The sequence below is a fragment of the Triticum dicoccoides genome, chromosome 7B (assembly GCF_002162155.2).
Source record: "Triticum dicoccoides isolate Atlit2015 ecotype Zavitan chromosome 7B, WEW_v2.0, whole genome shotgun sequence".
NCBI classification, from domain to species: Eukaryota; Viridiplantae; Streptophyta; class Magnoliopsida; order Poales; family Poaceae; genus Triticum; species Triticum dicoccoides.
The window spans coordinates 763,947,889-763,956,595 of NC_041393.1; the positions used below are offsets into that span (position 1 = coordinate 763,947,889).

The 8,707-nt window shown below is 42.5% G+C and overlaps 1 pseudogene; it reads left to right on the plus strand.

Annotated features, from left to right (window-relative positions):
- Positions 1 to 48: 48 nt before the first annotated feature.
- LOC119342105 lies at positions 49 to 8,359 on the plus strand (annotated as a pseudogene).
- Positions 8,360 to 8,707: the final 348 nt, after the last annotated feature.

Below are 8,707 nucleotides of genomic sequence, written 5' to 3' on the forward strand. Positions count from 1 at the left end.
TACTAGTGACTAAACTGCAGGCGCATCTCTCTTTGTGTGCAGCATCTATCTCATACACATTAATCTGCAGTGAAGTGAGGATGAACGCGGCCATTAGTGCGGCATTGTCGGTTGTAGGCAAGGCGCTGGCCCCTGTTTCAGATGGCTTGCTAGAGAATTGGGCGGCCAGTGACAATCTCGGCTCCAACATCAGCGCCCTCAAGCGGGAGCTGCTGCGTGCGCAGGGAATACTCTACACCGCGCATGACAGGGACATCATCAACCCTGCGCTCAAGAAGCTGCTGCACATGATGCAGCAGCTGGCGGACGGGGCTGACGACGTGCTTGATGAGCTGGACTACTTCCGCATTCAGGACAAGCTCAACAACACCCATGATGCCGCGGATGACCATCCTGGGGGCTGCATCCACAGCATCGGTCTCCATGTGCGCCACACTGCTAGATCTGTTGCCAACAAATTCAAGCTCTCCTCGTGCTTGTGTGATGCTAGTGCTCGCACTCTTCACAACCAAGAAGATGATGATGCAAAACAGCGATGCTTATCTTTTGTTTGCACACCAGGATCCTCCAAGGCGCCACTAGATGATGGACAAGAAATGAAGTTTAATCGTGTGGAAATGTCTAAACAAATGAAACATATTGTACATCAGTTGGATCCCGTATGTGCTCAGGTGAAGGAAATACTTGATCTAGAGCTCCGTAAACCTGCGCAAGGCATTGCTGGAGACAGACCCAAAACCACCCCAGCAATAATAGAACCAAAGTTATTTGGGAGGGAAGCTGGGAAGAAGGACATTGTAGATGGCATTACCCATGGAAAATATTGTGCCGATGGACTCACCGTGCTTCCAATTGTTGGCCCAGGGGGTATTGGGAAGACGACTTTCACTCAACATGTATATCAAGAAGTCAAGAGCTCTTTTGATGTGTATATCTGGGTTTGTGTGTCTGTGAGTTTCGATGCTGATAAGTTGGTGCAAGAGATTGTGGAAAGGGTCCCTGATGTTGTTGGTGAAAGGAAAAATGCTACTGCTGAAGAGCTTATTGAACAAAGATTGAAGCATCAGAGGTTTTTGCTGGTCTTGAATGATGTGTGGAGATGCCAAGAGGATGAGTGGAACAAATTGTTAGCTCCCTTCAGAAACGGGGAGACAAGAGGTAATATGGTTATTGTCACTACTCGAATTCCAGAGACGGCAACAATGGTAAAAACAACTGATTTCTTGATAGACCTGAATCGGTTAGAAACTGAAGATTGTTTGCATTTATTTGAAGCTTATGTATTTGGTCACCAACAATCATGGGAAAACTATCCTGGATTGCTTAATGTTGGAAGAAAAATAGTGGCCAAATTGAAGGGTTTCCCTCTTGCAGCAAAAACTGTAGGAAGATTGCTAAGAAACCAACTTACATTGGACCATTGGACAAGAGTTCTGGAAAGCAAAGAATGGGAGTTTCAAAAAGGTGTAAATGACATTATGCCAGCTCTGAAGCTAAGCTATGATTATCTCCCTTTCCATCTCTAACAATGTTTTCTCTACTGCGGGTTGTTTCCTGAAGATTATGAGTTTTATAGCAAAGAGTTGATTCACTTATGGATAGGCCTCGATATTTTGAATTCATGTGATCAAAGGAAAACGCCTGAGGATGTTGGGCAATGTTATTTAAATGACTTGGTTAATCTTGGTTTCCTCAAAAAGAATGAAAAAGATGATGGAAGTCTTTGTTATGTTGTGCATGACCTGCTGCATGAGTTGGCAATGAATGTTTCATCTGCAGAGTGTCTTAGCATATCTAGTTCTAATGTGAGACATGTACAAAATTCCCTATATGTACGCCACTTGTCTATCATTATAGATGAGAAGGATGTCAATGATAGAGTGGCCTTTGATGAATTCGAGAGCGACTTGTGTGCATTACCAAAAAAGTTGAAGGTTGAATATCTACAGACCGTGATGCTATTTGGGAAATTCCATGGAAGCTTTGCAAGGACACTTGGCAATCTGTTTGCAGAGGCAAAAGCCATTCGTGTTATTCTTTTGTCTGAGGCATCATATAGTTACATTTTGGAGGATGTGTTCCGCGGTCTTTCAAAATTTGTCCATCTTCGCTACCTAAGGATAACCGCAGGACATTATGCAAAATTATGTTTGAAGAGCAACATCTCAAGATTTTATCACCTACGGATCCTAGATGTTCAGCAACGCAATGTCCATCCTGCTTTTTTAAGAGAAAGCAACTACCCTGTCGTTTCAGTTCAAAAAGTGAGTAAACATGTAAAATTGCGCCACTTTCTTGTCCACCAAGACAGTGGTTTCGAATTAAGACATATAGGGCAGTTGGAAGAGCTTGGTGGGTCACTCAGAATCCATAACATTGAGAATGTTAAACAAAAGGAAGAAGCAAATGAAGCACACTTGATACACAAGAATCACTTAGAGAAGCTGATATTACAGTGGGGTATATATGAGGAAAATATGGATTCTGTACAAGAATATGTTCTTGAAAGTCTTAAACCTAATACCAATCTTCTAGATCTGCACATTGAAGGGCATAAAGGTGTTGCTTGCCCGTCATGGCTAGGTGGGAATCTCTCAGTTGAAAATTTGGAATCTCTTCATCTGCATGATATAGGGTGGAAAATTCTCCCACCTCTAGGAGAGTTATGGTCTGTTGGTGATCTTGGTGAAGAAAATCAAAATTGTATCTCTGGACAGAGCTTCGGAAATCTGAAAAGGCTAGAATTAGTTAAGATACCAAGGTTGAGAAAATGGGCTGAAAATAGCACTTGTCATTTGTGCTCTCAGCTAGAAGTGCTTGTTGTTAAAGACTGCCCAGAACTCGTGGCGCTTCCATTTACACACTGTCAATCAGAGGAAGAAGTTGCAATCATGACTTGCTTTCCTAGACTGCAGGAGCTCAAGATTATGGATTGCCCAAAATTGTTGTCGTTGCCTCCTATCCCTTGGACTCTTGCTCCATGCTCTGCCAAGATAGAGCGGGCAGGATCTGGTTTGGAAGAGTTGTTTTTTTTTCGGAAAGGGGGACGGACCCTTGGTCTGGAAGAGCGTTATTACTCCAAAAAACATAATTATTATTCGTCAAGAATACCAGAATTAAACGTGTGGATTACCGGGAAGGGTGGTCAAGATGGCATGTTTTGGAATGTGTTGGCATTCTCTAATCTAGCTGATATAAAAGAGCTGACGATAGAGGATTGCCCTCCTCTACCACTGGATCACCTGAAGAAGTTAACATCTCTAAAGTCCCTTGAAATAGATTATTCGGGCAATAGTAATGTCTTGTTGCAGGCTGACAGTGAGAGTGATGTCATATACAGATTACCAATTGAACGCCTCAAGATTGGATATTCTGGTGCTCATGAGAAGGAATTGACACAATTGCTCTCTCATTTCCAAGATCTCCGCGTGTTGGAAATACGTGGATGTGAAAAGCTAACAAGGGTTGGTTTGGTGGAGCAGCAGCAGACGACGACAAGAGGAGAGGAGGAAATAGCAGCAGGGGGAGAAGGTGGACTTTTGCTCTCTTCTCCCCATCTACAGAGATTGAGCATCTCGGGTTGCCGAGAGCTGAGCCTACTACTCTCCAGTTCCCTCCAGGAGCTCCACTCCCTTCGCTCACTCCAAATATTCTCGCCGCTCCAGGACAGGAAGCAATGGCCTCTCCTGGGCCATTGCTCCCTCACAGAATTATCCATGTTCGGGGCCGAAAATTCATTCGCCGGTTTTGTGCCCCCACCTACGCATGACAAAGAGCCCACATCCTGCAAAATTAGCAAGGTAGAAACAAATGACCTCACAGGCTTCCTTGCCGTGCCCATCTGCAGCCTCCTCTCTTCCTCCATTACCTGCTTAACCTTTAATAGCGTTAGTGAGCTTGAGTGCTTCACTAAGGAGCAAGATGATGCCCTTCAACTCCTAATCTCCCTCCAGGAGCTTGCGTTTCACCATTTCGACAAGCTGCAGTGCCTCCCAGCAGGGCTACAAAGACTTTCCAGCCTTAAGAAATTAATGATTGAGGGATGCCATGCCTTACAATCGGTCCCAAAGGGCGGCCTCCCAAGGACTCTGCAAAATTTACGTATCAACTACTGTGACGCATTCATATCGCTGCCCAAAGATAGCCTGCCATGTTCTCTTCGATTATTATCGGTCACGAGCTGCCCTTCCTTGGAATCGCTCCCCATGGATAGCCTGCCAAGTTCGCTGCAAGACTTAAGGATCGCTAGCTGTGTTGCTCTGAAATCACTGACTGATGGTGGCCTCCCAAGTTCACTGCAAGCCTTAACAATCGATTACTGTCCTGCTCTGAAATCACTGCCTGATGGGGACCTCCCAAGTTCCCTGCGGGTGATAGACCTCAAATATGGTGGCAACAGCGAGGAGCTAATGAGGCAGTGCCGCAAGTTGAAAGGAACCATTCCAATCATCAGAGACTAATCCAAGGTAACAAACACTTCTTTGCCTGTACCCAACATTTTCCCTTTGCTTTTTGGAATTAACCTCATAAGAAGTCAAAAAAGTTATACTCTTTTTGTTTGGCTGGTTTCAGTGACCACTCACTGTGATATGCTGGGCTGTTCTTCGCTCTCTACGTTGTGCTACCCTTGTGTAGCTCTCTTCACGTCCAAGCATGAAGATATCAATTTTGTATATTCCATATATCCTCTACACAAAACTGGTTAGTACACTGTACATGTTTATTTGTGCCTTGTCTCTGCTACCTGGCTATACTGTATTCTTATGTTTCGACTTTTGAGTTATTCTGAAATCTGAACTGCAAGCATCAGACCTGAACAAGCTATTTGACAGAACCGCCTTTTCTCATATTCTTACTGTCTGTGTAGTAAGTTTTTTTATATATAAGTTAGCCTATGAGACTTGGTCCTTGATTAAAACCGTCATGTCTTTTGTTGCGTACTTGCATGTTCGAATCTGCAAAGTAGCGACTGACGAACCTGCGCCTGAAAAAGAAAACTAAGTCTGCTACTAGAACTCTGTCTTTGTTTAAATTATAAACTGGAATCAGATCGTTGCTCCCTTTGATTTATGGGCTGTTCAACGGTGCATTTGTATGTAATTGACGGCCTGTAAGTTTCCAGTATGTGTAATGTGTAATTCGTAGATGCATTCCTTTTGCATTCCGGTGACACCCTTGTTGCGGGCTTGGTGTAGGCAGCGAAAATCTTGCCGTGCTTGTTTTTCTGAATGCAACTTGAGGACTGAATCAAAGTTGGGCTTTTATATATTCCGGATGCCCTGTTGTCGTGGTTCGCTGGTTCGCAAGTTAGTTAGCTCTGCATACTCCCGCAAAGGGGTGTCTCTGACCATGGAGGTTATATCTCATCCAAGTTTATTTACATCAATCATTTGACAGTAGAAGCAAATTTTGTCGAGTTGAAATGAAATTTTGTTAAGTTCTTCACCTAATGCATGTCATTCCTCTATGTCAAGTAGCAAGCGGCCTGTAAGTTAATTACCAGTCCGTGTGATTTCTCATCCATAGATGTACTATTTCTTTGCATTCCATTCACACCTTGCTTTGGGCTTGGTGCAGGCAGGAACATGTGCCCTCTAGTTGACATAAATCTTGTCAAAAGTTTGCTTTGCTGAATGCAACTTTTGTCTGCTGTCTTAGAAATATTACTCGTGACTTGTGACCACAAGTCGGTTCTGGCCCGCGAGTTGGGTCTACTCTGCCAAAGACATCTCCGATGATGAAAGTAACATATTTATGTCTCTTGATGTCAAGTGAGTGCTGATTGCTGCACGTAACTTTTATTTCTTATTTCAGTTCATTGTGTATATTTTGGATCAGGTAGCATCCCCGTGACGCTGTCAATTATAATTAACCTTGTTGCTATTCCTCTGTTGTAGTGGTCATTTGGTTAACCGAACGCTGTGTGGAATCAGAAGGTCAATCACATGTTACCGAGTTGTACCCGAGAGAGCAGCGTATGCTGGACAGGTATGTGATCTCACTTGTTTCTGGCACCATTCCCAGATTGTTGCATGGTTTCTCGTATGTGATCCGCTGTTGCAATCAGGCCAAATGCTCAAGGTGCCAATGATTATGCTAAATCATTGCATTATTCAAAAAAAAATCCCTGATAAATGGTGTGATTGGTTGATGCACACTATGAGAGGGGCACATGTAGGAGTCAAGGTGAATGATGACATAGGTCCTTACTTCAAAACCTTTAAGGGGCTTAGAGAGGGTGATTCTTTGTCTCCCCTGCTCTTTGATCTTTCAGTTGATGCTCTTGCCATTATTTTAGATAAAGCTAGAGAGAAAGGGTTTGAGAAAGGGGTACTCACCGATTACCATGAAAATGGGGTCAATATGCTGCAAATGCAGATGACACCATTTTCTTGATCCAAGATGATGAAAATTCTGCTAGAAATCTGAAATTTATTTTAACTGCTTTGAACAGATGTCTGGCCTGACAATAAATTTCCACAAAAGTGAAATATTCTTGTTTGGAGAGGCTAGAGAGAGAAAAGATCTATATCAGGAAATTTTCACCTGCATTCTGGGGGAAACACCCCTGGAATATCTTGGCTTACCTGTGTCCAATATAAGAATCAGAAATAAAATGTGGAAGAATGTAACTGAGAAAATTGAGAAAAGATGTGCCTGTTGGCAGGGTAGACTACTAAATATTGCAGGTAGAGTCACTTTGGTGCAGTCCTGCTTATCCAATATTCCTATATACATGATGTCCTTTTATCTCCTGCTAGTTGGAGTTAGGAAAAAAGTGAACTTTACAGAGCTAGGATGGTGTGGCAACCAGAAGAAGATAAAAGGAAATACCACCTGGTGAACTGGAAAACTTGTTGTCTTCCAAAACAGCAAGGGGTCTGGGAATAACCAACATTGAAATGTTTAACATTGCTTTATTAGCTAAGTGGCTGTGGAAGTTAGAGAATGATGAGGGATTTTTGCAGGGGATTATTAAAGAAAAATATGTTGGGGAGAAATGTCTCTCTGGAATCAAACACAAAAGTGGGGATTCCCAGTTTTGGTCTAACATCTTGGAAGTTAGGAAATACTTCTACCCACATATTAAGAAAAATTTGGGGGATGAAAAAAATACCAGGTTTTGGGAAGATTGGTGGGTAGGGGATAAACCTCTTAAAGAGGCTTACCATTCTTTGTTCTTCATTAGTAATGATCATGGGATTACGGTTAGAGATGCTATTGATAAAGGCTGGAGTGGCTTTACCTTCAGGAGATCTCTTTATGGAGATACTGAACAACTTTGGAATAGCATGAGAGTGAGATGTGAGGAAGCTTTGATGTATGGGGGGAGTGATAAACCTTTGTGGATGCTGACCACTGACAGAAAATTTTCTATCAAGTCTCTATACAGATATCTGATTAAGACTGATGAGGGGTTTTCCAGGAAATTTTTATGGAAAATTAAAGTACTTGCTAAAATTAGATTCTTTATATGGCTTTTGGCTAGAAAAAGTGTACTTACTAGAGACAACTTGTTAAAAAGAGGTTGGAAAGGGGATAAACATTGTGTGTTCTGTGGCAAGGATGAAACAATTGATCACTTGTTTTTCTCTTGCTCGGTAGCCAGAATTATCTGGGCGTTAGTAAGATGTGCGTTTGATTTAAAATGTACTCCTAGAGACCTTAATGATTGTCTTGGAAAATGGCTAATTTTTTTCGAAAAAGATAGCAAGAAGCTTATATTGGTTGGCATCTCAGCACTGTTATGGGCGATTTGGGGATGTAGAAATGATATTGTGTTTGGTAGAAAAAAGATTTCTGACCCAATGGGAATTGTGAAAATGATGTGTGGATGGATTTCTGACTGGGCTGTTTTGCAGAAAAGGTACCCAGAGGAAAGAATGTTGATGCTGGGAGCAAAACTCATCGTGCAAGTAGCAAGTGATGTCTACAAGGCTGCGCAAGGTTGCCGTTTCGGAGCTCTTCGAATTCAGCAGTGACAGGGATGAAGATCTCCTCTTTTGGTGTTTCGGCGAAGTGAAGTGGAAATCTGCGCATGAGGCTCATCTTTTTGTGGCCTACCTGGTGTTTCGTTATCTTCTGTAGTTCTTGCTTGGCCTTGTTCTACTTTGTGACTTCTCTGGGATGTAATAGGGCTAGCTTAAATATTCGGTGGTAAAACATATCGGATGCTTGCTTGCTGGTTTCTTTAATAGAAATCGGAGGGGAAATCCTCTTTTGCTCAAAAAAAAAAAAAACTCAAACCAAGCAAGCTGTTACTGCCTGGATTCATTTTGTTATGATGATGGATGTAAAAGGTGAGTGAAGCTTCCATCCATGAGCAGTTCCTAATAAGAAAACAGTGATCGAAGTGTCAGCTTTCTTCGTTTTTGTAATATAATACCTCTGTCTTTGGTGGCAGAAAGGTGTGAAAACCTCCCAAACATGCGGGCCTACAAACGCAATAGCGTGAGCATTATCTGATGGAGCAGAGTTCTCTCAAAAACAAAAAACAAAAATCTGATGGAGCAGAACAGAGCATGCCCAGAAGAGAAGAGGAGACAAAGAAGAAAGAGAGCATATCACATGTAGGATCGACTAGGATGAAATGAAGCCCTCGCTGTGTTTTACTACCAACATATGTGGAGGTTTGAATAAGTCAAATCCGCCCAGTTAATCATTGCCTTGTCTCTGCTCACTACACAACAGACCTTTCATTGTCTGC